Raw genomic sequence first — 25,969 nt, 5'->3', positions numbered from 1 at the left:
CTGCAGGAGGGCAGCGCCTACACTGCCTGAATTGAAGAAGAAGAAGAGTTGGTTTTTATATGCCGACTTTCTCTATCACTTAAGGAAGAATCAAACTGGCTTACAATCACCTTCCCTTCCCCTCCCCACAAGAGACACCCACAAGTGAAGTGGGTGAGGCTGAGAGAGAGTGACTAGCCCAAGGTCACCCAGCTGGCTTCGTGTGCAGGAGTGGGGAAACCAACTCGGTTCACCAGATTAGCCTCTACCGCTCATGTGGAGGAGTGGGGAATCAAACCCAACTCTCCAGATCAGACTCCCCCGCTCCAAACCACCACTCTTAACCACTACACCACGCTGGCTCCTGTTCTTCCTTCCCTTCCCATCACGAAATTCACCAGCAGCTCAGCAGTGGATGGCCCAGAGTAAAGCACTATGCAATGCTGTCTTGGAGAACAAATGAGGAAATGAAAGCTGATCGTCAGGTAGCTCGGTGCTCCCGTTTAGCGCATCCATTCCCCACAAGACACAGAGCACCCACCCATTTGCAACTGCCCCATATATTAAAAAAACGAACAAGGCTTTTGCCTGAGGGGACTTGTGGTTGGCAAGAGGTTTCCACCTTGAAACAGCCACTGCCAGAGAAATAGGTATGCTTCAAGCCTCTCTGAGGTGCCGGCCTCATGCCTGGGATGGAAGTTAATGTGGTCTTTTTGGTTGATGATATTTGCAAAAGCGCTTCTCTGCGATCTGTAGCGTGTGTACTGCTGGTTTAAATGCTTCAAAGCTAGGATGTGTTTCGCCCTTATATATTTCTTTAACCATTTAAGCCATGGGTGTCAAACATACGGCCCATGGGCCGGATCTGGCCCTTTGAGAGCTCTTATCTGGTCCACGAGCCAGTTGAGGAAGCCACCGCCACCCCCCCAGTCCCGAGGTATCAATGATCAAAGACTGTTAAATAAAAGAAAATACAGTCAGTGTTATCGTTTTAAGCCTGTTTGTATTTTAAGTAAAAAAGAAAGCAAAAAATAATATCATTAATTGGCTTGTGTCTCATATACAATTTGTATCTACAGTACATGGCACTAAATTTTATGGTACACATGGGTCAGCCTGACCAAGTGACGTATATGTCATATCTGGCCCTTGCAACGAATGAGTTTGACATCCCTGATTTACGCAATAAGGCCAGCGATGAGCAGGGGACACAGTTACTGAGAGCCATGAGAGAAATGAGAGGATCTGCAGGGAAAGTGATTAGCGTTTCCAATTAGTGTTTACCCAATTTCTTAAACTACTTTACACAAATGTTTCTTTAAACGAAATTCACATCCCTAGACAGAACGCGGCAGCTCCACCCTCTCTTCCCATAGAGCCTTCTCTCCCAGTTCAGGAACTTGAGCACTGCAATCCATGTGAGTTACGACCCACTTTGGGAGGTCATGGCTCACAGTCTGAGCACCACTAACATCACATTGAGTAACACAGAGCTAGGATGACCGTATGTTAGGATGACCGTATGTCCCATTCAAAGCTTCTGGCACAGCACGTTTTATGAGCTGGTCATTAGTCAATTATCTTGCTTTGAGATGACAAATCAATCAGAAACGTGATAAATGACAGCATCTCAGCGCAGAAGAGATTTTCAAGTATATTTGGCTGCCTTCCAGATGATCTTACAAGGGAGGACAGTCTCCTCTTGGGAAGAAGGTGGGGCACAGCAAAGGACTGTCCAAATTCCTCATTTTTTCCTATGAGTAAAAATGCAAGGTATTGTCTATCCTTCACACACAATGTATAATGCACTTTCAACACACTTTAACAATCCTTTGCAAGGGGATTTTGCCATTTCACACAGTAAAATCCAGCTGCAGAATGCAATGAAAGTGGATTGAAAGTGCATTATTTGGCATTGCCCTATGTTTTCTTCTTGGAAAAAAAAGTGTTGAGGATTTGGTTTTCAGGCTGCAAACTGTCCATTTGAAACACTTGATATGATTACTCTAAGGCAGTTTCCCAAACTTTTTGAGTCATGGGGCACTTTTCAGGAGAGAAATTCGTCACGGAGCACTAATTTTCACCTAGCGCCAATATAACGAAACCGAACGACAGTAGTATTTTTCTTTCCAATTTCCTCAAGGAGCATTATGAGATGTTTTGCGGAGCACCATGTGCTCCTTGGAGCACATTTTGGGAACCTCTGCTCTAAGGAATTGAAAGGGCTGACATTTTGAGGAGGGCAGGGTGCTGTTTCAGCAGGTAGAGGGTGTGCGCATGAAGTGCCACCAAGTCACGTATGGCAACCCCGGTAGGGTTTCCGAGGCAAGAGACATTCAGAGGTGGTTTGCCATTGCCTTCCTCTGCATAGCGACCCTGGTATTCCCTGGTAATCTCCCAACCAAGTACTACCCAGGGCTGACCCTGCTTAGCTTCTGAGATCTGATGAGATCAGCTAGTCTGGGCCATCAAGGTCAAGGCAGTGGAGGATAGGACTCCTAATAATGGGTTTTGATCACGGGTGGGGAGATATCGGGGGGATATCCAGAAACCCCTTTTTAACAATAAGGGCAGTTCAGTGGTAGAATCAATTGCCCAGGTATGTTGTGGATTCTTCCCTCTTGGAGGTGTTTAAGTGGAGACTGGATGATTATTTGTCAGGGATGCTTTAGGTAATCCAGCATGGTGCAGGGGTTGGACAGGTTGGTCTTTACTCTCCTTCCAACTTTTAAATTCTATGATTGTACATTTGGTCTCCTATGGCTTTTCATGTGAACACTTTCCTTATAGTATCTTGTGTATCTATTAAAGAACAATTGTTTTATCTGGACTATCAATGATTCCAAAAAAGACTTGATCTCTTCCTCAACCTTTTGCTGGTTATTGTAAACTGGGCCCCTGCGAAAGGGTGGTTTTTATACATACACACGTGCGAACAAAACAAAACGAACAGCATTGTCAAATCAAATAAGGTATGGAAAACGTTCTAAAACACATTGCATAGCTTTAGAGAACACGCTCGTTTTTGCAACGATCCCTAGAGGTGGTGGTGGCTCCAATTAACATCTAATGAACCTCCCCCACATTAATAATCGGTGATTAATGAATTACATTTAATGTGCTCCATTAACTGATCCATCCTTTCAGTTCCCGTCATATCAATGCAAACGCTGTGCAAAACGGCATGAATTTATTGTCCCCCGAGAAAAGTCCTGACAGCCATCAAGAGCAATCAGGAACCAATACAAATTTCTTCTAATCAAACAGGAGAGGATGAAGAATAGCAAGGATGAGTCACACTGTATAATTGTGGGTTGAAGGGGGCAAATTAGTTGGGGGGGGGAGCTTCTCAGTGTATATGAGACTGGTTTGGAGAAGTGGGGGTGGTGGCTAGAAACCATTTTTGGCAATTAAACACGAAGGGGCAAAGACCAACATTCTTTGGAATTAATGCATTCAGCTAGACCCTACTGTTTTCTTTCCAGTTTCATCAATCATTTCAGAACCATTTACCAAAAACACACATCAAACCCCTAACAGTTCTAAGCCAGTTATTAGCTAATTGTGCTTCTGGCAAACCTGTAAATGGCTCCGGACCTGCCAACCTGCTGGTTCTGAGTAAAAAAATAACCCCCCCAAAAGGATCAAGATTAAATATCCGACCAACAACCACCCTCCCGAACAAACACATGGCGCATACAGGCAAGTGCTGCAGCTCCAGAGATTTCTGCTTTCTGTGAACAGGTGTTACTTCGACAGTAAATAGCATGCAGAGATTTCTGCAACTCTAATAATCTCATTTAATCATAGCCTGCAGGCACTGAATTTTTAGAGGACTTTTTTTTCCGCTTGGAGGAAGTATATTTAGAAAAACATAAAGCAAGATCTACTTTTGTATTTATTCCTACTCTGGATATAAAGACAGGTGTAAGACAATTTCCAATTACAAAACCCCATCATTAGGAAAGCCCAGTTACTTAAACAACGATGCATAATTTGCCTGAGACAAAACCCACTTGGAAAGGATTAAGATTATCCTCACAGAGACCCAAGTAGAAATCCTTCTTTGTGTTATTTAAGACTGCAAGACACACCGAAGAGCAAAGATCTGTGAAAAAGCTTGAATAAAAAGTGTTTATTTTCTGCCTTCTCCCTTCCCACCCAATTTAGCCTGCTTATGTTTAAATTGACTTTTAATTTTCACACAAAAGGCCTTAGAGCAAACCAAGGCTGTGCAGTTTGATTGCTCAAATTATACGAAAGTCCCCAAGAAACTAAACCTCTGGATATGTGAGGAAAATAATTTAAGCATCCTTGTCAACTAAGTAAAGTTGTCACAGCCCCCCCCCCACATATAGGGTTGCCAACTCTGGCTTGGCAAATTCCTGGAGATCTGGAGGTTGGTGCCTTATAAATGGTCCTTTGTGTCCTCACTCTAGCCAATCCAAATTCTGTATCAAGATGAACTGAATTATTACAAAACAATCTATGGGACAAAATTGTGTGGGGTAATGGTTAAGAGTGTCAGATTAGTATCTGGGAAAGTTAGGTTCAAATTCCCATTCGTGTAGGGTTGCCAACCTCAATATTTCTACTCAATAGAAATAACACAACCAAGGGCTGTAAATTCTGTCGTTATTGATAACTTCTCAATAATACATAGACAGTGTGACAATCACATGTCAATTTAAAGAAACAGACTCAAAATCAAAAATGTTAACTTCACAAATATAACAACATGCACCTAAGTGCCATAGACTGTTCATGAATAGTATGAGTTTTCAACAAAGGAACCGCACAGTTCATTGAACCCCGACTCAAGGAGGGGAACTGCGGCAGTCGCACCGCCTCGGACCAACCGGTGAGAGAACCCTGAAAGATTTTGCAAGCGAGTTCTAGCGTGTGCGGAGGCCGTCTGAAGAGGTCGGGGGTAAGAGGACGTGTAACCGGTCAGAACACATTTCGGTGGCTTCGTCAGCTCCTACTTAATTATTGTTCTGCGGTATGTCGGCTAGAGTGTACAATGACGTTACTGCCGACTGTTAATTTTCTGTAAGGAAGTAAAAATACTTATAGGACTTATTGGTGTTGTCTCCTGTCTTTTTGCAGACTACGGTTAGTCTAAAGTATTCTAATGCTTTAAATCAAAGCGTGAGATGCGATAAATCAAAGCTATGTGCAACGCAGTACTTACCCAGTCCAGCAATGAGGACTGTCTAATGGGCGAATTGCATTTTTGATTTTAACATTTTTGAAGTTAACATTTTTGATTTTGAGTCTGTTTCTTTAAATTGATATGTTATTGTCACACTGTCTATGTATTATTGAGAAGTTATCAATAATGACAGAATTTACAGCCCTTGGTTGTGTTATTTCTATTGAGTTACATTCTATTTGCACAGTCTTTTGAGACCCCAACTATTATCTGAGCCAACGTGCTGCTTATTACCTTAGTCTCTACTTATTTCAGCATAGGTTTTTTTCTTATCCTAGTTAACCTCCAGGTACTAGCTGGAGATCTCCTGCAATTCAACTGATCTCCAGTCATTAGAGATCAGTTCCCCTGGAGAAAATGGCCACTTTTGGCCATTGGACTCTATGGCATTGAAGTCCCTCTCTTCCCCAAACCCTGCCCTCCTCAGGATCCGCCCCCAAACCTCCTGCCAGTGGTGAAGAGAGATCTGGAAAACGTACACTTGTGCGGTGGAAGCTCACTGGGTGACCTGGGCCAGTCACACTCTCTCAGCCTAACCTACCTCACAGGGTTGTTGCGAGGATAAAATGGAGAAGAGGAGAATGATGTAAGCCACTCTGGGTCCCCATTGGGGAGAAAGGCAAGTTACAAATGGATTAAAATAAATGAACAAAATTTAGAAGAAATTGTACAAAGTGATAAGCTTGAGAGGGCATCAAACATCTGCCCCCAATCTTTGGACACCATACTGAGTCCCCCCTGTTTGCTTCTGAGGTGTCTAACAGGCACTGACAAAACAATTTCAAGCATGTCTTCAGAGGGACCAGAAACGTCTCTAAATGAAAGCTCAGATTTTCAAAAAGCCGAATTATCCTCGCATGATCATATCCCGTACTTCTGTGCTCCTACGTCATGAATCGATATACACTGCACAGCTTTCGAGATTAACAACAGCATGTTTGTTTTCTCAACACAGGCAGATTTCCTTTACCATTCAACTATGTGCATGATGGGGTTAATAAGAAGTTGGGGGGGGACTAACAGAGGGATTGCAAAGAAGTTGATAACTTCTGAAATGTTCCTCTTTCCCATCCACCAGGCTTCTGGTTTTCGGTCTCCCCACCCAATCATACATCGCACGACAGGAAAGTTTTAACCTACACCCAGAATAGATTTCCCCTTTAGGGCTAATATATGCCATTCCTATATTCCTCATCATTAGCGTGCTAAAAATGTAAAACCTAGTTAATGCTCTGGACAGTTACAAACTCCACAAAATGTCAGCTTTAGAGGAGGAAATCTGAAGTTAAAAAAAAAAACAGTAAGGGAAAAAGTGAAAACAGCATTTAAAAAAAAAAAGGAACATTTTCTATAACTGAGTTTTCAGCGGTATGTAGAACCTAACAATAAAATGCTGGATCATCTCAATGGTTCGTCTAACATTGGATAGCCAGAGATGTCAGGAATAAAGGCATGAAAAAAGGCACAACGGGTTGATGAACCAGTGTGGTGTAGAAGCCACAGGGTCTATGGTTGCCAGTCTCCAAGTGGTGGCTGGAGATCTCCTGGAATTACAACTGGACTCCAGGTAACGGAGATCAGCTCCCCTGGAGAAAGTGGCTGCTTTGGAAGGTGGACTCTATGGCATTACACCTCCCTGAAGTCCCTCCTTTTCCCAAACCCCACCCTCTCCATGCTCTACCCCCAAAATCTCCAGGAATTTCCCATCCCAGAACTAGCAACCCTAACCGGCACTTAGATGACACTGGTTCAAATCCCTACTCAGCCATGACACTCTCTGGGTGGCTCTAGCCTAGTTGCTCTGTTACAGCCTAATCTATTTCCACTGGGTCTTGTGAGGATAAAATGGACGAGGGGACAACTAGGTACACTACCCTGAGCTCTCTGGAGGACATGCAGGATGGGGGAATGCAGTTTCAAAACACAGAGGGTGATACTTGGCTGTCCCAAATGGTAATAGCCAGGCCCCACCTGACCATAAGGAAAAGCGAAGCCTCCGATTCTGGCTGCAGATTGGGGGGTGGGTGGGTGGTGGGTGGTGGGTGGAAGTGGAAAAGCACTCATATCTCAGTGGTATGGCAAGCTTAAATATCTACCTACCTACTGATCAATCCATCTAGCTAGCTATTCAACCCAAGGGCAGTATTACCCGGCTAATCCCCCAGATTCAATCTCCAGTTAAAGGGCTTTCACCTATCAAAGATGGGAGGTATCTCTGTCTCCGCTGCCACGAGATGACGCCAGATTTGACGGCCCAAGTTCAAAGCCAAGGGGCCAACTTACACCACATTTCATTTTGTACGGGATGTCTAAAAAAAGAACCAAACAGGGGTGTTTTCTTTCTTCTCAGGCCTCGGTACTTTCATCTTTGCCGGATAATAAGGCAGTAAGGTCCAGCCTCATTTCATTTTGGATAAAAGGAAGGGGGGTTACCTTATCCAGAGCACATCCACAGAGTCTTTTGTGATGTGCAGAGAACGGGTAGGAAGAGCTTATCCTTATTCCTTGCACGAGGCCTTGAAAAAGGGAAGAAATGACAAAACTGCTTCTGATCCCAGGTCTTCTTGACAAGAGAGGGGTTACTCCAACTAGCCCCTTCTCCTGAAGCAGCCAATGGCTAGATCTAGCTTTTTTGTACATATCCCATCTCCTTTTAAAAGAAACTTTTTATACCTGTAGACTTGTGTTGCAACATATCCTGGCCAAGAATTCTATACAGTAATTACACAAATTGAAAATTGGGAATCCCTTTGTCCACCCCCCAAGAGCTGACATCAGGTTGTTAATAAGATGTGTCCCCGAAGGAATAGAAGATAGACAGTTAGTAACCTTCCCAGAGAAATGGATTAGTTCATTATATTAGACTTGGAAGAAGAACAAGGCACAACGGAGACTGTTTTTAGATTACAATCAAGATACCTAGGTAAAAGATAAAAGATTTGGAGACATTTTAATCAAATTATATGTCCGTGGGCTTAAGAGACTAATTGAGCAGACTTTATGGCAAAAAAACCCCCTGAAATCTGTTTTAATCAGGCAAACATCCAACCGTGTGTGCATCTTTTAACACAAACATTAAAGAAATGCACAGAGCTTTAAACTTTGCAAACACAGTTCTACCCCAAGCAAAAGTTACTAAGTGAGGAGGGTTCCCCCACCCATCTGAGTCAATTATTTTTTTCATTCAGGTCAAACAATGTGCATGTGTACCCAGAGGAAGTGAGCTCCTGTTGGAAATGATTGAGTAAACTGTTAATGTTGAGAAGTGAGACCGCTTTAGGACTAATCTGGTCTACGAAAGGGCTCAGAGATGCTAATTTCATGTCCTCTTCCGCCATTTGACTAGTCCAACAACAACAACAACACCCCACTTGGTCAACCCCAGGGATAACCCAAAGAGTTAATTTTTTTTTACAAAGAACTTAAATTTCACACACTAAAGCCAACTTCTCCCTGGCCTCAGATGTTGCAAGCAGACTGATCCACCATAAAACCAAACTGATTGTTAGATGGAGGGTCAGAGCAAAATACAAATACCAATCAACCTTGTCTGACATAATACATAAGATGCAGATAAAAGGTCTTAAGATCACAGGCCTTAAAACCTCTCCACACTCTCTTCTTTAAAAAATAAATAAATCTAGACCGATGAGTTCTGGAGAACTTGAAAACTTACACAGTGTCTTCTGTTATTTTGGTTGGTCTTCATAAAAGCAAATGTGAGCTGTTGGAGAAGCACTGACTCCACCATATTGCTGGCTGAAGGCTGGTGGCTCCAGAGGGCAGATACAGCACCATATTAAGTTATTCTGTTTCTATGCACAGCTGTTACCAAATTCACCTGCTGATCACCCTAATGATGCAAACACTACTGAATATGATAAGCTAGACTGTCTGGTTCTTCAGAGACAAAAGGAATGACAGTTCTATTGTTGAGTATTATTTTTCCTAGTGAGAGTCGGACGCTGGACATCACCACGATATGATATTCCACCAGGCCAACAAAGGCACAGAGGGTGGCTACCTCTGTGTATGGGTACTTCTTTTTCCAGTGACTCTTGAAACTCACTCCCTATGCCACAAACAATGCCCAGTGTACCCAGGAGGCAGTTGGGTTACAGATAGGGGGTACCCAGGGCAAGCTCCAGGAATGACAAGGTTGGGCATTTGATAGGACTCCAAGTTGCTGGGTCTGCATGTTAAAGGGGCCTACTGTGGGTTACTGGCCTAAATCCAGTGTAGGATAGTGGTTAGTGTGTTAGGCTGGTGAGGCGGGGGAGAAAAAGAATGAGAAGGAGGAGGGGAAGAAGCCCTTGAGTTGCAACTGATTCATGGTGACCCCCGCCCAAAGGGCATTCCAGGCAAGAGACAAGCCTTTGCCATTTCCTTCCTCCACACAGCAACTCTACTCTTCCTTGGTGGTCTCCCATTCAAGTACTAACCATGGTCAACTTTGCTTAACATACAAGTTTTGAGTCCAGGACTAGAGAGAGCCTAGTTCAAATTCTCACTCAACCATCAAGTTCACTGGGTAACTTTGGGCTAGTCACTGTCTCTTTTGCCTAACCTCCCTCACAGGGTTGTTGTGAGAATAAAGAGGAGGGGAGGAGAATCAGGCACACCACCTCGAATTCCTGAAGGAAAGGTGGAATGTCAATGCAATGGAACACAATGTAATAGATACTGCCTCCTAAAAACTTGGAACCGACACTGGGCAGATCCATATGAATTCTAGGCAACCATCTCACCAGTTCCCTTTAGAGATGAGTACTAGTTAACCAAAAGGAAAAGGCCTCTGCCAAGCTCTTCTAAGGGGAAGGTAGATGCTTAAACGCTGAGGCACTGTCCGGCTAGCCTAACAAAAAAATAATGGTCACATGAACACACAAACACATGAAGCTGCCTTATACTGAATCAGACCCTCGGTCCATCAAAGTCACTATTGTCTACTCAGACGGGCGGCGGCTCTCCAGGGTCTCAGATAGAGGTCTTTCACATCACCTACTTGCCTAGTCCCTTTAAATGAAGATGCCGGGGACTGAACCTGGGACCTTCTGCATGCCAAGCAGATGAACAAAGGATAACAAATGATAGCAACATTGGACTCAGAAAATTTAATTTTTGGATTATGGCCGTGGCTCAGTGGTAGAGCATCTGCTTGGCATCCAGAAGGTCCCAGGTTCAATCCCCGGCATCTCCAGTTAAAGGGACTAGGCAAGGAGGTGATGTGAAAGGCCTCTGCCTGAGACCCTGGAGAGCTGCTGCCAGTCTGAGTAGACAATACTGACTTCGATGGACCGATGGTCTGAAACAGTATAAGGCAGCTCCATGTGTTCATGTGTTCAACACAAAGGTAGAGCGGTGACACACATCCCCATTCATTGGCAGAAAACCACTCAAGGGTGTAAAGTGGCTATGTACGTGGCAACCTTTCACCAGGGTCCCTTTGTAGAACTTTGAATCACAGCCTCTTAACACAGCAAAAAAAGGGGGGAAATAACACACATTAACACCCAGTGGAAGCCAGCCATGTAACAGATTGTGGGATAACAAGCATCTAAGAGGTTCCATTTGGACAGGGATGTTTTGTCTGTTGGTGGAAAGATTCAAACACATCCCACACATCTCAGTTCTATCACACCCGGCTGAAAAATCTAAATGCCGACGAGCAATTTTGTGAAATATGCCCATTACCTGTAATTTTTATGCCGAAGAACACTGTGTTTTAGCTGAACAGAGGCAGAAAATTCACTGCATGGTAATTTCACTTCCCAGAATCCTATACTGTAGGTCAGGGCCCAAAAGTGGTTTCCATGCTGCTGTGGCGACTGCAAGCAGAAGTATGCTCATAAAGGCCGCGTCACATATTACATTGTTTAGGAATACATCTAAGAACAAGGGAGGGGAATTGTGGGACGATGTGTAACATCTCAGACTGAATTTTAGTGTCCCTCTTGTGGCAGGTATTTAACGCCCAGGTGTGGCCAGAAGTGCACGTGAAGGCCAAGAGCTAAATGGCTTTTGGCCCTTAGCCTGAGGGACAGGACACTCCAGTGGTTTCCAGCACAGCCCATGATGTTTAGTGTCTTTCTGGTAGCTTTTTGTTTGTGTGCGTACATCATATTTTGTTTACTATGGTATTTGTCAGGTCAGGATATAACAGTTCTCGGCTCTAGAGGAGGAGGAGGAGGAGGAGGAGAAGTTGGTTTTTGTACTGTGATTTTCTCTACCTTTAAGGAGTCTCAAGCTGGCTTATGATCATGTCTCCTTAGGACAGCGTAGGCCACTTGTTAGAGAAATCCCAAATTCTTCCTGGACTCCACAGTACCTCCATAGGTAAGAAGTGAAGCACAAATTCATTTCTCCTAAATCCAAATTATTTCTGATTTTATTGTAGAGAACTAATAGGGTACATCTAAATTTTCAGCAATGGTCCACAAATGGTACAAATAGCCCTCCTCTTTTCTATTTGCCAGCGATCTGTCCTCTCTTCTACAAGGACATCATTTCCGTCAAATGAACTATCTTTTTTTTCACTTTTTTATCTCATGGCTGGTTCATGCAACAAAGAGTTGATGTACGCTGTGAGGTGCTAAAAGTTCTCACAGGGCGATTGTATCTTGTGAGTGTCCTGGGATTATCTACCTGGTGTGGCTCTTCCGCACGACACAGAAAATTTCCACTTCAGCGCTACCCAATTTTGATGGTAACTGGAGCTAAAATGGAAACTTGCCACATGATATGGAAGGACATTTTTCAAACAGCTTCCATGAGACCGGAGCTGTGTGAAGGCATCATTACACATCAGATACCAAATGCAACCCAATCGCCTAACCTACAATACCTATCAACAAAGGCCATTTATCCATAAGTCATTTTATTCATGTACAAACAAGTGTACTTCCAACTCTTTAAAGAGTTAATCTGGCCAGCATTTAAAAAGAAAAGCCTACCAATTCCACATCAAGATTTTGGGTCGCAATTGTTATAAAACATTATCACTCGATAATGTTTAGGCTTCAATAATCCTGAATGTTTCATTAAAAATGTCAACTAACCGGAGCAGAATCTTTATTACACATAGGATTGCCAGGCCATGCCTGGCAACTGCTAGGAGCTTTGGGGGAGAGACATGGGGGTGCATGGTGTCACATGTACTGTGACATCGCTTTCGGGGGAAACCTGGAAGTGGCGGGCAAAGCAGGTGACTGGTGTGTGTGTGTGTGTGTAAGGGATCTCTCCCAATACCAGGAGGCCTGGCAGCCCTAATTACAAATGATCCAATGAAGTTGTGAACAGGGAAATGGGAGACATCATCATTTTCTCTCCAGGTTGCTGGTGGGGACCAATGTGTATGTAGCATTGCCAACCTCCGTGTACTATCTGGAGATCTCCTGCTATTGCAACTGATCTCCAGCTGATAGAGATCAGTTCACCTGGAGAAAATGGCCGCTTTGGCAATTGGACTCTACGGCATTGAAGTCCCTCCCCTCCCCAAACCCCGCCCTCCTCAGCTCTGCCCCAAAAACCTCCCGGTGGTGACAAAGAGGGACCCGGCAACCCTATTTGTACACCATGACAGAATTAACCCAAGCACTTGATATTTTTGTTTTCTTGAGGACAGTACTACATACCTTAACAACCAACACTGATTCCGGCTTTGATTTCCCAAGAGGGCCTCATCTCTCACACCTCAACCTGCAACAGTTGTACTCCAACGGTGCTATCCTAAAGGGGGTCTCCCCAGAATCCTACTCAGGTCTCCCAGGGCAGCGTTTTTAGGATCGTTTTTAGGATCGTGCTGCAAGAACATTCTCCTGCAGGGGCGTCCATACCACAGCGCAACTGAGAAGCACTGCAGGCCCCTTTGTCAGAGGTTTGGCAAATGCTGCTGGGGTTGAGGGAAGCAAGCCTGCCCCTAGCGTCATTCCACAGAGATCTGTCACACATTTCATTAGCTTCCAGGCACCCTTCCACAATGATTAAGTGGTGCATGCTTTCAGCTAATACCTTTTTAGGCAGTATAAACAAATGGCCCTATTTGTAATCAATTCTAATTTATTCACACTTTAATTGAAATATCCCTCCTTTCTACCACCCGTAGCTGAGAAAACATACACAACCTCATCTATCACGCAGGTGTAAACACCAAAGTGCTGCGCTGGCAATTATCAGAATGCAGAACGTTCCTGTAATTTCAACTTCTTGATCTAACACGCTGCCTTAAAAAAGGATTTTTTTTTTAAAAATGTACCGGCCCTGTCAATCAATGCTTGGATTAGGCAGCTGCTCTGAATTCCTAGTTCACCATTATCCCAGCGAGTAGAAGAAGGCAGAGCACCGCACCAATTAATTAGCCATACCACACATTCTTCCTCAGCATTTAAGGATTTCCCCCTTGTCACTGCATTGAACAGATTATAATCTACCCTGGGAAACATTTTTTTAAACTAATAATTACTGTGACTCAGCCCCCTGCTAATTTTAGCTTTGATCCTTTTCATGCCACTTTCTTTAAAAAAAAAAGAAAAAGAAAACTTGTTCTTTCAGTCTAGACAGTGAACGAGTCCAACTGGATCCACGGCTTTTGGCACAAAAGCTGGTCTCTACTGTTTCAGGTGAGAGGGAGAATCTGGGCCAGAGGGGCCTGTGGCTTGGTGGTAGAGCACATGCTTTATGTCCAGATGGACTCGGGTTCAACCCTTGGCAGGTCCAGTTGAAGGATCTCAGATAACAAGGCTGGGAAAAATGACAACCAGTCAGGGAAAGATGAACCACAGTGAGAAGCTGTCTTTCAAGGAAGTGTGCCTGCCATTACTGATCTTTTCTTTGAGAGTCCCCCAGAACACAGTTTGAAAGTGAGCAAACAGGATCATAATCCTTGGCCACCTCTTGTAAAGTGCAATAGCCCATCTATGCATTCACTATCTCACTCTCTGTCTCAAGAGAAAGAGAATATTCAAGGGGTCACACCCAGCCAGCTTTTTCACTCAATCCCACCCAATTCTCCTCCTTAGCACAACCATCCACCCCACACAATAAGGATCCCATGATCCTCAGTGGAGCATTTTGGGTGGTCAAAGGGGTGGGCTAATTATTTTTTCTCACAAGTTGAATCAAGGTCAGCAAGGAGGGGTTCCATCCAACAGAATATTTACTTGGGGGATTTAAGCAACTCACTACTACCAGCAAGCCCTCTGCCTGGGGTTGCCAACCTCCAGGTGGGAACTGGAGATCTCCTGGAATTACACATGGAGCTGCCTTATACTGAATCAGACCCTGGATCCATCAAAGTCAGTATTGTCTACTCAGACCAGCAGCGGCTCTCCAGGGTCTCAGGCAGAGGTCTTTCACATCACCTCCTTGACTGGTTCCTTTAACTGGAGATGCCAGGGATTGAACCTAGGACCTTCTGCATGCAAAGCAGAGGCTCTACCACTGAGCCACAGCCCCTCCCCAACTGATCTCCAGACTGCAGAGATGATGATGATGAAGAAGAAGAAGATGAAGAGTTGGTTTTTATTTGCCGATTTTCTCTACCTTTTAAGGAGAATCAAACTGGCTTCCAATCTCCTTTCTTCATCACCCCACAACAGACACCCTGTAAGGTAGGTGAGGCTGAGAGAGTTTGAAGAGAATGGTGACTGGGCCAAGGTCACCCAGCTGGCTTCATGTGTAGGAATGGGGAAACCAACCCAGTTCCCTAGAATAGCCTCTGCCGTTCATGTGGAGGAGTGGGGGATCAAACCCTGTTCTCCAGATTAGAGTCCACCACTCTTAACCACTACACCACACTGGCTCTCTCCAGGTCAGTTCTCCTGGAGAAAACAGCAGGTTTGGAGGGGGCATTATACCCTGCTGAGATCCCTCGTCTCCCCCAACCCTGCCCTCTCCAGGCTCTACCCCCAAATCTCCAGGAATTTCCCAGCACAGAGGTGGCAACCCTACCTCTGCCCCAGTAGTATGAACTCTCACTACTAAAGATATCAGACTCAAACAGAGGTAGTTCCCCTCACTCTCTTGCCTAAGCCAAAAGCTTGTGTGGCAAACAACCGAAGCATTTCCAGAGCTCCCTTCCTGAATCAGTAAACTCCACAGGAAAAAAAACTACCCTCATACAATCTTCCAAAATGGAGCATCTGGAACAGTTAAAGTGTGTCGCAATAACAAAAGTTAAACACACATAACTCCGCAGGGCACAAAACAGCAGAGGTCTTTCCTGATCCCTTCCAGCGGCATTTAAGTTCAGCTCTTGACCGATCCAGTTTTGCGGCGCATGAATTCTTAATACCGACGGTTCCAAGGATGACTTGGGAGAGAGAGAAGGAGACCCCGAACCCAAAGAGACCCCACCCAAGTGCTGTTCCACACAATGCCTCACTGGCTGCTTTCCATAAAGGTACCTCGGCTTTTAAAATAAGCTGTCAAGTAAAACTTGGCACCCAACACACAAAGTAACAGCTTTGGTAGGAAACACTCAGCTATGTGTCAAAGAGAAAGTTGTCTAGCAGTGAGTTCTAACTTAGCCTATTTGGACTAGAGCCATAACCATTGAATTGGCTGAGTCTGGCTTAGCGTTCAGGGCACTGTAAACATAACCGTACATACCCGCCACCTCTCCCCAGTCTATTGGGTAGGAATTTCAAGCTTCCCTTCACCCTAAAAATTGGGTTCAAAATTGGGGGCGGGGGGAAAGAGATTTTGGATGGTTCAAAAATAGTAATTGGAAAACTCCCCCCCTCCCTGCTTAAAGGTCTAATTGATTTCACAGGTGTTCAATTATCATTTGCTGTGAGATAATACCTTGTAGTGCCATAAAAAATGGATTTAATTTTCGAGTGCTTTGCAGAAACCAACGCCAAAGCCAAGTTTAGAGCTAAAGCAAGATAATTATTCTATAAATCAAACACACTGCCTCCTTTCTTTGAAATTTTAAATACTCGGCTATAATGATATCTGACGACCTTGAAGCCAACATAAAAAGGATTTTTTGTGTGTGTGTGTGCCTGCCAAGTGCCGAGAGGCAGCCATTGGAGTATTTCGTTCAGGCTGGTTCATTAACGTTAGACCAGCCAGCCGTAGTACTGTTGATGCAAGCATCCCAAATCAGCTAAGGTGTGATTGGTAGAGTAGTACAGAAATACTGGTAATCATAGAAGAGCCAGATTTGAGTCCAGTAGCACCTTAGAGAATAACAAGATTTTTGGGGTATAGACTTTCGAGAGCCAAAACTCCCGAAAGCCTATACTCCGAAAGTTTTGTTGGTCTCTAAGATGTTACCAGGCTCGAGTCTAGTTCTTCTAGCCAGTGTGGTATAGTGGTTAAGAGCAGTGGTTTGAGTGCTGGAGTCTGATCTGGAAAACTGGGTTTGATTCCTCACTCCTCCACATGAGCGGCGGAATCTAATCTGGTGAACCGGATTGGTTTCCCCACTCCTACACATGGAGCCAGCTGGGTGACCTTGGGCTAGTCACAGCTCTCTTAGAGCTCTCTCAGCCCCACCTGCCTCACAAGGTGTCTGTTGTGGGGAGGGGAAGGGAAGGTGACTGTAAGCCGGTTTGAGTCTCCCTTAAGTGGTAGAGAAGGATGGCATATAAAAACCAACACTTCTTCTTCTACTGCAGACCAACATGGCTACCGTCTCAACATTAGTACTCATAGAGGTTCTAGGGCAGCATAGCCCAACACGGTATTTAAAATAAAATTGGGACTTGGATGTTTTAATGGCTAAAAGCAATGGTGTTTTGCCTTTAGCACTGTACATCATGCTGGTTAGGGCATTCCTTTAAGATGCTTTAGAATTTAGATGCTTTAGTACCAGAAAATATACATGCCATGTTATGGAAAAGCCAAAAAACTCAGTTTGAAGGTTTGGCTATTTCATGAGACTAACAATGCATTCCTAAGGAGAGTTACTCCAGACTAAGCCCATTCATTTCAGCGGGCTCAGACTGGAGTAACTCTCCCTAAGGAATGCACTGTTAGTTGACAAGGAAGCAATGGCATTTGAGGCTGAAATGTGTTCTGAGATTCTTGGCTGGTTCTCTTGTGGTCATGGTCTGAGCAAAACCCCTTATATCTGCACTGGTAAGGGAGGAAATGTATCTTCTCCCATGTGGCCTCTTACACCGGGTTGGATCCAGTGGTGATTTCTGATGGTGGGACAGGACTTTCTTGCTTCCTTCACTCTGGCTGATCCTAGGGATCAGGGGACCCTAAGGAATAGCACGAGAGGCTAACTAGGGGGTCTGTAGTGGAAGGGAAGAATTGGTGAAAATCTCCCCCTCCTTCTGTTGGCTGACTGGATCCAACCCATTATTTTTATAGCAATGGCGGGAACTGCACATCAGTGGCTCTTCCACCCCAAGGGTGATAGGAGAAGGAGCCTTTGTCCCTTACGCTTGAAACTAGCATGACTTCTGATTGGTTATGATGTCACTTTAGGGGCCTATCTGCCATTTGGGCTTGGCCGCATTCCATGAAGCTTTGCCAGCACAGGAAATAAAGAAAAAATAGGGGAGGAGCATACAACATGGTTACCATGTCGACCCTACCAGCTCACTTGGGAAAAGATTAATATTGGGATGGGAAGTCACCATGCCATATGCCCCACACTGTCTCCTGATTCAGTAAGTAACCAGAGAGACGGAGGCAGCAGGTGGAAGAATCAACCAAGCTGCTAAGATATGGTAAGAACTGAATCTAACCTGCATTTTTTTTACATGGATATATATATATATACTCTTTAGTTGGGAGGGAAGGCAGCATGGTATAGTCTGATCTCATCCAATCTCGGAAGCTAAGCAGGGTCAGTACTTGGAAGGGAGGCTACCAAGGAAGACTCTGAAGAGGAAGGCAATGGCAAACCACCTCTGCTTCTCACTTGCCTTGAAAGCCCCTTGCTGGGGTTGCCAAAGTCGGCTGCGGCTTGATAGCACTTTGCCCACATGCAATCTTTAGGAAGCAAGTTTTGTTTACACAGCTATGTCAGCAGGGCAGTGTGGCTGTTTCTTCCAGTTGCTTAAGTGGGTTGGACACTGTTGTCCCCCTATTCTCCCACAAAAGCTCAGTTTAAAGAGAAAGAGAGAAGACAGCGTAGAGCTCCTGCGCCAAGGCTATAATGTCATTGTGCAGATGGGCACTAACTAAGGTATTTTAAATCACGTTTACGGCCTCTAATAGCTGCTTAGTTGCTCACCAGGCAGGGCTATGCTGTACATAAAAATACTCCGATATAGAGGCTATTAAAGTCAAACTTGGTTCCTATTTAGTGAATTATGCTTTAATGATTTCATAGGACAGAGGAATCTTCAATGGATATACAAGCACAGTTTAGGATAAATCCATGCAGCCCATCTTTGGCAGATATATGATAGGTTTTGACAAACACATCTAGGTTTATATCCAGTGTGAGAGGTGATAGCAGATAAAGTCATTATTCTTTAACCCATATAAAACAAGGACTGTGTGGAAACCACTGTTGAGCTAAAGCCAACGTTCTATGCAGGGCGATCCATCCCAGAGCAGATCACAGAAGGCATTGCAAGGTCACCTTAGTCCAACCCCTCGCTGCTACAACAGTTCATCTACCCACACATCAGTTTACGTAATCCAGACCACATTTATGCCATAAAGAGAGAGAAGCTGCACTACAACAAAACAAACAGCCTTACTGTGCTCTGCCTGGCCATCACTGTGGCACAGTATTGCAAATGTTCAAAAATGCTTCAGAAGCATTATCCTTACAACAACCTGACAAGGTAGGACTTTATTATTATCCCCGCATTTTGGGATGAAGGACTAGTCAGATCCTAAGCATGAAGAAATATGAAAACCAATTAGATCCTGTGTGGGGGACAGACAGACTCCACCCTTCACAAACTCTTGTTTCTAACTATGGGAGTTCCAGAAGCCCTTAAAGATAATATTGAAAGCAACAACCAAGCTCAAATGAGGAATGCCAGAGGACTCTTCCAAATCACTGTAGGTTTTTTTACTTGTCATATCAATGCTATGAAAAGAAGTTTGATCAAGGGAGAGAATCGCTTCACACATCATGAAAGGCAAGCTGTTCAACAATCTGGTTCAGACAACACTTAATTGTCCTTCCAGTGGTACATAACACACATGCGCATGTGCACGTAAAAAAACACATACTAATTGCTGATAACCATGGCTTCATCCCAAATTATTGGCCCAATCAATTACTTAGGATAAGAAAATGCTGAGCGACTGCCTTCATCTGTCCCCTCACTGGCTTCCTTCAGGACCGAAAGGGCATTGCACCTTAAAGGATCGATCCCCTTCCCTTTTAGAATTCTTTCCGTGCTGGCCAGTGCGTGCTAGAATGTGCTAAGTCCATTTGCGAGCTAATACATTATTTACACGAGTTATTCAGGCATAGCAGCCAGGATATGAAACATTTATCAACAAAGGGTCCAGTTTGTGATTTAAAAATAATTATGTTTCTTTTCGAGAAATGAACACTTGCTATTGGCTTAGAATTATTTATTATTAACTGCATAGGCACAAAATCCTGTTTTAGAAGGAGGAGGCTTCAGTCTCCAGTAATTCGAAAGCAGGAAAAATTGCTAGCCTGAAGTAAGTATAAGTTTACACATAGTTTGTAAACACTGGAACAAGGAGATGTTCCTGGACCCAACACCTGTCCAGGTAGGCCACCTACCGGTTCCTTTGTTTTCATTCACATCCCTGCAATTATACAATTTAGTCCATAGGTGGAGCAATACCCCACTATTGTTCTACCCAATAATAAACCATCGTGTTGGGTTCCTCTTTTCTACAGTTTTATTTATTTATTAAATCATTTCTATTGTGCATTTCCTTGTGGTTCAAAGTGGCTTACAATAATAGTTGAAAACTATTATTGTGCATGTGTTAAGTGTAAAATGTGTAATGTGTTAAGTGCTATCAAGTCACTTCCGACTTATGGCGACCCTATGAATGAACTGGAAAAGACAATCATGCTAGGAAAAGTAGAAGTCAGCGGGAAAAGAGGAAGACCCAACAAGAGATGGAATGACTCTATAAAGGAAGCCACAGCCCTCAATTTGCAAGACCTGAGCAAGGCTGTTAAAGACGTTTTGGAGGATATTGATTCATGGGGTCATCATGAGTCGAAAGCGACTTGATGGCACTTAACACAACACATGAATGAACGTCCTCCAAAACGTCCTATTGTTAACAGCCTTGCTCAGCTTCTGCAGACTAAGGGCCGTGGTTCCCTTTGTAGAGTCAATCCATCTCATGTTGGGTCTTCCTCTTTCCCTGCCGCCTTCAAATAAAATAGCAAACCCCAAATCTCTCCCCCACCAAAAGATGCCTGCCCATTCAACACCCCCCCCCCAAAAAAAGCCCTGGCAAACAGGCAGGCTTTGGAGCGCATCCTGAAGATATTCAAGGAGAGGGTACCCCTCACCTCTTCAAGTTGGAGCCATGACGGACAAAGCCTGGGCTTTGGTCGATGCCAGACAGGCCACACTAAGTGGTAATAGCCAACAGACTGATGTCTATAGTAGAATGTGGTTATGGTTGCTGGATAAGACTTGTAAGAGATGTAAACAGCAGAAGAATCTTCCAACTCTCCCGCCTGCTTGGTTTGCCCTTCAAAAGTTTGGAGAATGCTACTAGATCATAAGAAGTTAACGTGAACAGAAGTCAACCGTATCTTGACCCACAATCTTTAAGGAGAAATGCAACCAGGCCCCTCTAATTTAACCTTATAACCACCCTATAAATCAAACGATTTATCATATCCTTTTTTTATAATGAAGAATGGAGTAAGCAAATGGCCAAGTTGGAATTCGAACTCACCTCCTATAGGGTTAAATCCTGACAACGCCACACTCTTGCATGAGATAACAATATAAAAACTATTTCGTTGGGAATGCATCTTTGAAAAGCTTGAGGTTTTTTTTTTTAAAAAACAACAACATGTTTTTATTGTTTTGTCACATATAGATATACATAAAAAAGGGGGGAGGGGGAAAGGGGACATTGGTTAATTTTCACTTATTCTGGAACATTTCAGCCCCCCTATCGGTTGTAATACATTATTTCTAATTAATAGAAATCTAGGTTGTTGGGGTTTTCTTTTCTTTTTTAAAGTCCTATGGTGTCAACGGTGGGAATGGGTCAGGAGAACAGATATTGAGAAATCTGCCAGTTATCAAGAAAGGATGTGGAGAGGACCACACAAATTTTATTCATTGTTACAACCCCCCAACAGAGCTTCCATGTGTTCTGGTTCTCGTATACACAGTAGGATTCCCAGCTGGATTCTGTATACTGTTTCCCCAAGGGGCTGTAAACCAGATTGCTTGCTTTCTCCTCGAAGTTCAAACAGATGTTCTCACTAAATTCACTCCCCTAAATTACAGATGGTTTCTGATCCAGATGCCTTTTTCCTATCGCTCCCAAGGCTCCATAACGCTCATCAGACAAGTCAACCATTTGCGCTGACACAGGGGACGAAGGGCTGCTGATTATTTATTTATTTGTTTAAAAATTATATGCTGCCTCTCCTGCAACCACTTGAGGCATTTCGCAAAATAAAGACAGTCCTCAATCTAGAAACAGAACATAAAACAGATAAAACACACACACACACAAAGAACCCTTCAGTTAAAAGCCTAGGTGAAAGGAAATGTTTTGGCGTAGTGCCCAAAAGATAATAGGGTAGGCATCAGGTGATCCTCAAGGGGGAAGGGCATTCCAAAGGCAAGGAGGTGCCACTGCCGAAAAGGCCCTGTCCCGGGCCACCATCTGCCTCACCTTTGCAGGCAGGAGGCAGAGAGAGCAGGGCCTGGGAAGAGGAACTCTGCTAGCTGTGTACGTGTCCAAGGTATGTGTTGGAATAAATTTTGAGCCACCATGGCTAGAAGTTTGTGTGTGTGGTTTAGGAGGTCCTGAACCCATGGTGTAGTGGTTACAGCATCGAACTAGAATCTGGGAGACCAAGGTTCGAATCCCCACTTTGCCATGGAAGCTGATGGGTGACCTTTGGATACTCATAAACTCCCAGCCTAGCCTTCTTACAGGGTTGTTGTGAGGATAAAATGTAGAAGTGGAGAATATTGTCAGTCACTTTGGATCCCCACTAAGGAGAGAAGAGTGGAGTATCAATGAAGTATATGAATACTTCATCAAATGATATGGTTGATTTTGATCGATTTCACTCACTTCAGTATTGCATTGCTTTGGGATAACATATTTTTATGTCATCTGCTGAAATTTGGGGTAAGCTGCCTCAAGCTGGTAGCCAGAGAGGACAGGAATATTTTAAATAATTCATTAAACAGTAAGGCAAAATTTAATTGTGCCCTGATTCTCGTTAAGGTTTTATAGAATGCTTGCCAGAAAGAAAAATATGGTTTTGGTGAGCAATATGTTAAGTGTGGCAAGATTGCTCATTGCTTAGAATTGGAAAAATGGGAACAAGCCATCGCCTGGAAGACTGGCATGAAAGGGGTCTGGCACGCGTAAAATTACTGCAGAATATGATGTGTCTGGTTAGACAGAGGGTCATTCAGAAAGTTATGGAAGAGTGGCAATTATTTATAATTTTGGGGGTATGCGGCAGAAGGCATTTGTTTGCAAGTATTATCAATGCCACAGATCATACATAGCAATCCATTTCCCCAGATAAATATTGTGACAGAGGCAAGAAATGGCCTGTCCAAATATTTATTTTCAGATCTTGGTATGTAGCTGCCTTAACATCCTTTTGGACAATAAAACCAAAGAATATTATACCCACTATGGGAAAAGAGGAGGACAGATTAAGGCGGACGTTGGCCTGACCCAGCAGTGCATATGTTCTCGTAAGAGGATTCAACCCAGCCTTCAAGAACACAGCCAATTTGCTCCTAATATACATGCATACATACATACATACATACATAATCAAGCATTTTTAAACTGAAGCATATTAGGAACCTGACAAGCCACAAGTATTCCAACTGAATTGTATTTGGAGTCTGACAAGAAAGAAGTATTCAGGATGAATCGCATTAAGAACCTAAAAGGAAAGAAGTGTTCAGACTGAATTATGCTAGACATCTGATGTATGTGTATTATACTGCTGTCCAGTTGCTTCTGACTTATGGCGACCCTATGAATTAATGTTCTCCAAAATGTCCTATCGTTAGCAACCTTGCTCAGGTCGTGCAAAACCGAAGACCGTGGCTTCCTTGATTGACTCAATCCATCTCAAGTTAGGCCTTCCTGTTTTTTTTACCCTTCCACTTTTCCTAGTATTACTGTCTTTCTCAGTGATAAATCACGATGGGTAACCGTGTTAGTCCGTCAACAGCGGTAGAAAAGAGCAAGAGTCCAGTAGCACCTGAAAGAGGAACACAATTTCTGGCAGGGTATGAGCTTTCGTGGCTCATGAAAGCTCATATATCCTGCCAGAAATACTGTTAGTCTTTAAGGTGCTACTGGACTCTTGCACTACCCCCGCGAATCTTGTCTTTTCAGACATCTCACGGGGGGGGGGATTAATTTGTTTCAGAAGTGCCATCTTGTAGTATTTACATAGGTTATGTCTACTGATTCAGACGAAACAATATCCTAACCTGAGACTGTCTTGGAAGATTGTTTGTCACTTGCACGTCCTATATATAACTGTCATGGCCCAGGCTAGCCTGATCTCGTCAGATCTCAGAAGCTAAGCAGGGTCGGCCCTGGTTAGTATTTGGATGGGAGACCACCAAGGAAGTCCAGGGTTGCTGTGCAGAGGAAGGCACTGGCAAACCACCTCTGTTAGTCTCCTGCCATGAAACCCCCCCAAAAAGGGGTCGCCATAAGTCGGCTGCGACTTGACGGCACTTTACACACACACTAAACTACCATAAGACTACCAGCCTGACAGTTAAGATCTGCCTTTCAAGCACTGTTCTCCATATCCCTGCTTTCAGAGGTGAGGTGGGTGACAAACAGAGACAGGGCATTTTCTGTAGTGGCACCTCGCCTTGGGAATGCCTTCCCCCTTGAGGCTCGCCTGGCACCCACTTTATGTCTTTTAGGCGTCAGGCCAAATCACATCTCTCCTTTCAGGCATTTAAGTAAGGCCTTTTATCTTACCGGCTTTTATAAATGGCCTGCTAGCGTCTGTTGTATGTTCTTAATGGTCTGTTTTATATTGAAGAAGAGTTGGTTTTTGTATGCCGTCTTTCTCTTACCACTTAAGGAAGGATCAAACTGGATTACAATCACCTTCCCTTCCTCTCCCCACAACAGACACCCTGTGAGGTAGGTGGGGCTGAGAGAACTGTGACTAGCCCAAGATCACGCAGCTGGCTTCATGTGTAGGAGGAGCAGGGAAACAAATCCAGTTCACCAGATCAGCCTCCGCCGCTCATGTGGAGGAGTGGGGAATCAAACCCCGTTCTCCAGATCAGAGTCCACCACTCCAAACCACTGCTCTTAACCACCACACCACGCTGGCTGATGTTGATTATTATTTTAATTGTTATTAAATTGTTATTAATTATTATTATTGTTGTTGTTATTGTAATTGGGCCTTGGGCCGGGGAGAGCGGGATAGTAAGTCGAAATAATAAATAAAATATAAAGAAATAAATTGTAAGCTGCCTCCGGCAGGTGGCATAAAAACGTTCTAAATAAATATATGAAATAAGGCTGTTGTGGTATTTTTATAACAATGTGAACCAATTCCAGCATCCTCAAGAGTTAGAGGACTCCTCGAGGAACTGGAAGCCTCGTTTGTAGTCTAGCATTCAAGTGAAAGGTGCGCTTACCGTATATACCCGTGTATAAGCCGACCCGCGTATAAGCCGAGGTGCCTAATTTCTCCCCAAAAATGGGGAAAAATTAGGCACCCGCGTATAAGCCGAGGGTCGGCTTATAACCCCTCCCCCACCCGCAGACTTACCTTCTGGGCTCCTGGCGGTGGGAAGCTGCGGATCCGGCGGGGGTGGCCTTCCTGCAGCTGCAGGAGGCCCCCCCCAGGCCGCTCCTGGCGGCGGGAAGTGGTGCGGCCCGGCGGGGGCAGCGGAGCAGCCTCCCCGCGGCCACAGAGAGCCTTTATAGGCCTCTCCCCGCCGGGAGATGGCATCGGGGGGGGGGGCAGAGCGCCCTCCCCGCGGCCGCAGAGGGCCTCTAGAGGCCTCTCCCGGCAGAGAAAAGATGGCGGCGGTAAGTTCCCCCCTCCCTCCTCCCTTCCCCCTCTACCGTATTGACCCGCGTATAAGCCGAGGCCGGCTTTTTCAGCCCTTTTTTTGGGCTGAAAAACTCGGCTTATACGCGAGTATATACGGTAGTTAAAATGTTCACTAGGTAGAGTTGCTCTCTCCCTAGCAAATTTCCTGCGCTCTGAACTGCTGCTGCCTCCATTTTTTCCTGGCATCTATTCTTTCCTCAATCTGACAGCGACAGTGACACGTCACACTCTCCCGTACATGGTAATTACTTTGCCAGTGTGTTCCCAAGAAAACCTGGAGTCCCCTTTATCACAAAGGGAAGTTTGAGCCATTCAAAGCAAAGCTCTGAAGCGGAGCCTACGAACGATCCGCCCGAGCCGGTGCCTTCAAGGGCCGTCTCTTTCCGTCTGTCAAAACGCTTAGAAAGAGGTGCTTGAGCGTAGCATTTGGCACAAGCCTCGCCAAGGCTTTTACGGCAGATGAGTGTCATCTCTGTTCTCTGGGAAACTGTCACGGCCCAGACTTCAACAGGCGAAGCATCATCAGAGGAAGAGCCAGAGCAGGGAGAAATAACGGGCATTGCACCTCA

General features: G+C 44.4%; 1 protein-coding gene across 1 annotated transcript in view; it reads right to left on the bottom strand.

Moving 5' to 3' along the window:
* EXT1 (exostosin glycosyltransferase 1) overlaps nucleotides 1-25,969 on the bottom strand; it is a 292,727-nt gene that overhangs the window by 33,601 nt on the left and 233,157 nt on the right. The window lies entirely within an intron of this gene.

The sequence above is a fragment of the Euleptes europaea genome, chromosome 8 (genome assembly GCF_029931775.1).
Source record: "Euleptes europaea isolate rEulEur1 chromosome 8, rEulEur1.hap1, whole genome shotgun sequence".
Classification (NCBI taxonomy): Eukaryota; Metazoa; Chordata; class Lepidosauria; order Squamata; family Sphaerodactylidae; genus Euleptes; species Euleptes europaea.
The sequence above is the reverse complement of the archived record's forward strand: the minus strand, read 5'-3'. Positions and strand labels throughout refer to the sequence as shown.